Genomic DNA, 6,000 nt, shown 5'->3' on the forward strand with positions numbered 1-6,000 from the left:
GTGTCTGGTGAGGGTTCTGTTTCCTACAGGTGGCACCGTCTAGCTATGTTCCCACGTGGCAGAAGGGGCAAGAATATTCCTTTCAACTTCCTTCACTTAGGCACTCATTTTGTTCATTAGCATGCAGGCCTCCTGACTTAACTTTCTCAAAGGTCCCATAACTAATAGTATCACACTGAATACATACGTGGATTAGATTTTTACATATGAATATGGAAGGTGAGGAACACAAGTATTCAGACTACAGCAGAAAATTAATAAGCAATAACAATTGGAGTGGACAGTATTATTAATATTTGGGTTGTGGGAATTTTAGGTTTTTATCACAAAGGTTAGAAAATGGTTTGTCCTTGGCCAGGTGCAGTGGCTCATGCCTGTAATCCCAGCACTTTGGGAGGCAAAGGCAGGTGGATCATGAGGTCAGGAGATCTAGATCATGCTGGTTAACATGGTGAAACCCAGTCTCTACTAAAACTACAAAAAATTTGCTGGGCATGGTGGCAGGTGCTTGTAGTCCCAGCTACTCAGGAGGCTGAGGCAGTAGAATGGTGTGAACCCAGGAGGCAGAGCTTGTGGTGAGCCAAGATCGCATTTGTGCACTCCAGCCTGGATGACAGAGCGAATTCCATCTCAAAAAAAAAAAAAAAAAAAAGTTTATCCTTTAAAACACATAAGAGCAGTTCCAAGATGGCCGAATAGGAAAAGCTCCAGTCTACAGCTCCCAGCCTGAGCAACACAGAAGACAGGTGACTTCTGCATTTCCAACTGAAGTACTGGGTTCATCTCACGGGGGCTTGTCAGACAGTGGGTGCAGGACAGTGGATGCAGCCCACCGAGCAGAAGCCAAAGCAGGGCGAGGCATCGCCTCACCCAGGAAGTGCAACGGGTCAGGGAATTCCCTTTTCTAGCCAAGGGAAGCTGTGACAGATGGAACCTGGAAAATTGGGTCACACCCATCCTAATACTGCGCTTTTCCAACGGTCTTAGCAAATGGCACACCATGAGATTATATCCAACGCCTGGCTCAGAGGGTCCCATGCCCTCAGAGCCTGGCTCATTGCTAGCACAGCAATCTGAGATCAAACTGCAAGGCGACAGCGAGGCTGGGGGAGGGGCGCCCACCATTGCTGAGGTTTGAGTAGGTAAACAAAGCAGCTCAGAAGCTCTGGCAGCTCTCGAACTGGGTGGAGCCCACCACAGCTCAATGAGGCCTGCCTGCCTCTCTAGACTCCACCTCTGGGAGCAGGGCATAGCTGAACAAAAGGCAGCAGAAACCTTTGCAGACTTAAATGTCCCTGTCTGACAGCTTTGAAGAGAGTAGCAGTTCTCCCAGCATGGAGTTTGAGATGAAAACGGACAGACTGCCTCCTCAAGTGAGTCCCTGATGCCCGAGTAGCCTAACTGGGAGGCACCCCCCAGTAGGGGAAGACTGACACCTCACAGGGCCAGGTACCCCTCTGAGATGAAGCTTCCAGAGGAGTGATCAGGCAGCAACATCTGCTGTTCAGCAATTTTGGCTGTTCTGCAGCGTCCACTACTGATACCCAGGCAAACAGGTTCTGGAGTGGACCTTCAGCAAATGCCAACAGACCTGCAGCTCAGGGTCCTGACTGCTGGAAGGAAAACTAACAAGCAGAAAGGATATCCACACCACATGTAAAACCCCATCTTACATCACAATCATCAAAGACCAAAGGTAGATAAAACCACAAGGATGCAGGAAAAAACAGCAGAAAAGCTGAAAATTCTAAAAATCAGATCACCTCTCCCCCTCCAAAGGAACACAGATCTTCGCCACCAATGGAACACAGCTGGATGGAGAATGATTTTGACGAGATGAGAGAAGAAGGCTTCAGATGATCAAAGTTTTCCAAACTAAAGGAGGACGTTCAAACCCATTGCAAATAAGCTAAAAACATAGTAAAAAGATAGATGAATGGCTAACAAGAATAATCAGTGTAGAGAAGTCCTTAAATGACCTGATGGAGCTGAAAACCGTGGCATGAGACCTACGTGATGAATGCACAAGCTTCTCATATCCAGCCAAGCTAAGTTTCATCAGTGAAGGAGAAATAAAATCCTTTACAGACAGGCAAATGCTGAGATGTTGTCACCACCAGGCCTGCCCTACAAGAGATCCTGAAGGAAGCACTAAACATGGAAAGGAACAACCGGTACCAGCCACTGTAAAAACATGCCAAATTGTAAAGACCATCAATACTAGGAAGAAACTGCATCAGCTAATGAGCAAAATAACCAACTAACACCATAATGACAGGATCAAATTCACACATAACAATATTAACCTTAAATGTCAATGGGCTAAATGTTCCAATTCTAAGACACAGACTGGCAAATTGGATAAAGAGTCAAGACCCATCAGTTTGCTGTATTCAGGAGACCCATCTCACATGCAGAGACACACATAGACTCAAAATAAAGGGATGGAGGAAGATCTACCAAGCAAACGGAAAACAAAAAAAGGTAGGGGTTGCAATCCTAGTCTCTGATAAAACAGACTTTAAACCAACAAAGATCAAAAGAGACAAAGAAGACCATTACATAATGGTAAAGGGATCAATTCAACAAGAAGAGCTAAGCATCCTAACTGTATATGTACCCAATACAGGAGCACTCAGATTCATAAAGCAAGCCCTTAGAGACATACAAAGAGACTTAGACTCCCACACAATAATCGTGGGAGACTTTAACACCCTACTGTCAATATTACACAGATCAATGAGACAGAAAGTTAACAAGGGTACCCAGGAATTGAACTCAGCTCTTCAACAAGTAGACCTAATAGACATCTACAGAACTCTCCACCCCAAATCAACAGAATATACATTCTTCTCTGCACCACATCACACTTATTCCAAAATTGACCACATAGTTGGAAGTAAAGCACTCCTCAGCAAATGTACAAGAACAGAAATTATAACAAACTGTCTCTCAGATCACAGTACAATCAAACTAGAACTCAGGATTAAGAAACTCAATCAAAACCTCTCCACTACATGGAAACTGAACAACCTGCTCCTGAATGACTAGTGGGTATATAAAGAAATGAAGGCAGAAAAAAATATGTTCTTTGAAATCAATGAGAAAAAAGACACAGCATACCAGAATCTCTGGGACACATTCAAAGCAGTGTGTAGATGGAAATTTTTAGCACTAAATGCCCACAAAAGAACACAGGAAAGATCTAAAATTGACACCTAACATCACAATTAAAAGAACTAGAGAAGCAAGAGCAAACACATTCAAAAGCTAGCAGAAGGCAAGAAATAACTAAGATCAGAGCAGAACCGAAGGAGATAGAGACACAAAAAAACCTTCAAAAAAAATCAATGAATACAGGGCTTGTTTTTTGAAAAGATCAACAAAATTTATAGACTGCTAGCAAGACTAATAAAGAAGAAAAGAGAGAAGAATGAAATGAAAGCAATAATAAGTGATAAAGGGGATATCACCACTGATCCCACAGAAACACAAACTTCCATCAGAGAATACTATACACACCTCTATGCAAATAAACTAGAAAAGCTAGAAGAAATGGATAAATTCCTGGACACATACACTCTCCCAAGACTAAATCAGGAAGAAGTTGAATCCCTGAATAGACCAATAGCAGGCTCTGAAATTGAGGCAATAATTAATAGCCTACCAACCAAAAAAAGTCCAGGACCAGATGGATTCACAGTTGAATTCTACCAGAGGTACAAAGAGGAGCTGGTACCATTCCTTTTGAAACTATTCCAATCAATAAAAAAAGAGGGAATCCTCCCTAACTCATTTTATGAGGCCAACATCATCCTGATACCAAAGCCTGGCAGAGACACACACGCAAAAAGGAGAATTTTAGGCCAATATCCCTGATGACCATTGACACAGAAATCCTCAATAAAATACTGGCAAACTGAATCCAACAGCACATCAAAAAGCTTGTCCACCATGGTCAAGTGGGCTTCATCCCTGGGATGCAAGGCTGGTTCATCATACGCAAATCAATAATTGTAATCCAGCATATAAACATAATGAAAGACAAAAACCACAAGATTATCTCAATACATGTAGAAAAGGCCTTCAACAGAATTCAGCAGTCCTTCATGCTAAAAACTCTCAATACATTAGGTATTGATGGGATGTATCTCAAATAATGAGAGTTATTTATGACAAACCCACAGCCAATATCATACTGAATGGGCAAAAACTGGAAGTATTCCCTTTGAAAACTGGCACAAGACAGGTATGCCCTCTCTCACCACTCCTATTTAACAAAGTGTTGGAAGTTCTGAACAAGGCAAACAGACAGGAGACAGAAATAAAGGGTATTCAATTAGCAAAAGAGGGAGTGAAATTGCCCCTGTTTGCAGATGACATGATTGTATATTTAGAAAACCCCATCGTCTCAGCCCAAAATCTCCTTAAGCTGATAAGCAACTTCAGCAAAGTCTCAGGATACAAAATTAATGTGCAAAAATCACAAGCATTCTTATACACCAGTAACAGACAAACAGAGAGCCAAATCATGAGTGAACTCCCATTCACTATTGCTTGAAAGAGAATAGAATACCTAGGAATCCAACTTACAAGGGATGTGAAGGACCTCTTCAAGGAGAACTACAAACCACTGCTCAATGAAATAAGAGGACACAAACAAGTGGAAAAACATTCCATGCTCATGGATAGGAAGAATCTATATCATGAAAATGGCCACACTGCCCAAGGTAATTTACAGATTCAAAGCCATCCCCATCAAGCAACCAATGACTTTCTTCACAGAAGTGGAAAAAACTACTTTAAAGTTCATATGGAACCAAAAAAAGGCCCGTATTGCCAAGACAATCCTAAACCAAAGGAACAAAGCTGGCAGCATCACACTACCTGACTTCAAACTATACTACAAGGCTACAGTAACCAAAACAGCATGGTACTTGTACCAAAACAGAGATATAGATCAATGGAACAGAACAGAGCCCTCAGAAATAATACCACACATTTACAGCCATCTGATCTTTGACAAACGTCACAAAAACAAGAAACTGGGAAAGGATTCCCTATTTAATAAATGGTGCTGTGAAAACTGGCTAGCCATATGCAGAAAACTGAAACTGTATCCTTTTCTTACTCCTTATACAAAAATTAATTCAAGATGGATTAGAGACTTAAATGTTAGACCTAATACCATAAAACCCCTAGAAGAAAACCTAGGTAATACCATTCAGGACATAGGCATGGACAAGGTCTTCATGTCTAAAACATCAAAGTCAATGGCAACAAAAGCCAAAATTGACAAATGGTATCTAACTAAACTAAAGAGCTTCTGCACAGCAAAAGAAACTACCATCAGAGTGAACAGGCAACCTACAGAATGGGAGAAAATTTTTGCAATCTACTCATCTGACAAAGGGCTAATATCCAGTATCTACAGAGAACTCAAACAAATTTACAAGAAAAAAAAAACAAACAACCTCATCAAAAAGTGGGCAAAAGATATGAACAGATACTTCTCAAAAGAAGACATTTATGCAGCCAAGAGACATATGAGAAAATGCTCATCATCACTGGTCATCAGAGAAATACAAATCAAAACCACAAGGAGATACCATCTCACACCAGTTAGAATGGCAATCATTAAAAAGTCAGGAAACAACAGGTGCTGGAGAGTATGTGCAGATATAGGAACATTTTTACACTGTTGGTGGGACTGTAAATCATTCCAACCATTGTGGAAGACAGCGTGGTAGTTCCTCAAGGATCTAGAACTAGAAATACCATTTGACCCAGCCATCCCATTACTGGGTATATACACAAAGGATTATAAATCATGCACTATAAGGACACATGCACAGGTATGTTTATTGCAGCACTATTCACAGTAGCAAAGACTTGGAATCAACCCAAATGTCCACCAACGATAAACTGGACTAAGAAAATGTGGCACATATACACCATGGAATACTATGCAGCCATAAAAAAGGATGAGTTTGTGTCCTT

Source organism: Macaca fascicularis, chromosome 10 (genome assembly GCF_037993035.2).
Source record: "Macaca fascicularis isolate 582-1 chromosome 10, T2T-MFA8v1.1".
NCBI classification, from domain to species: Eukaryota; Metazoa; Chordata; class Mammalia; order Primates; family Cercopithecidae; genus Macaca; species Macaca fascicularis.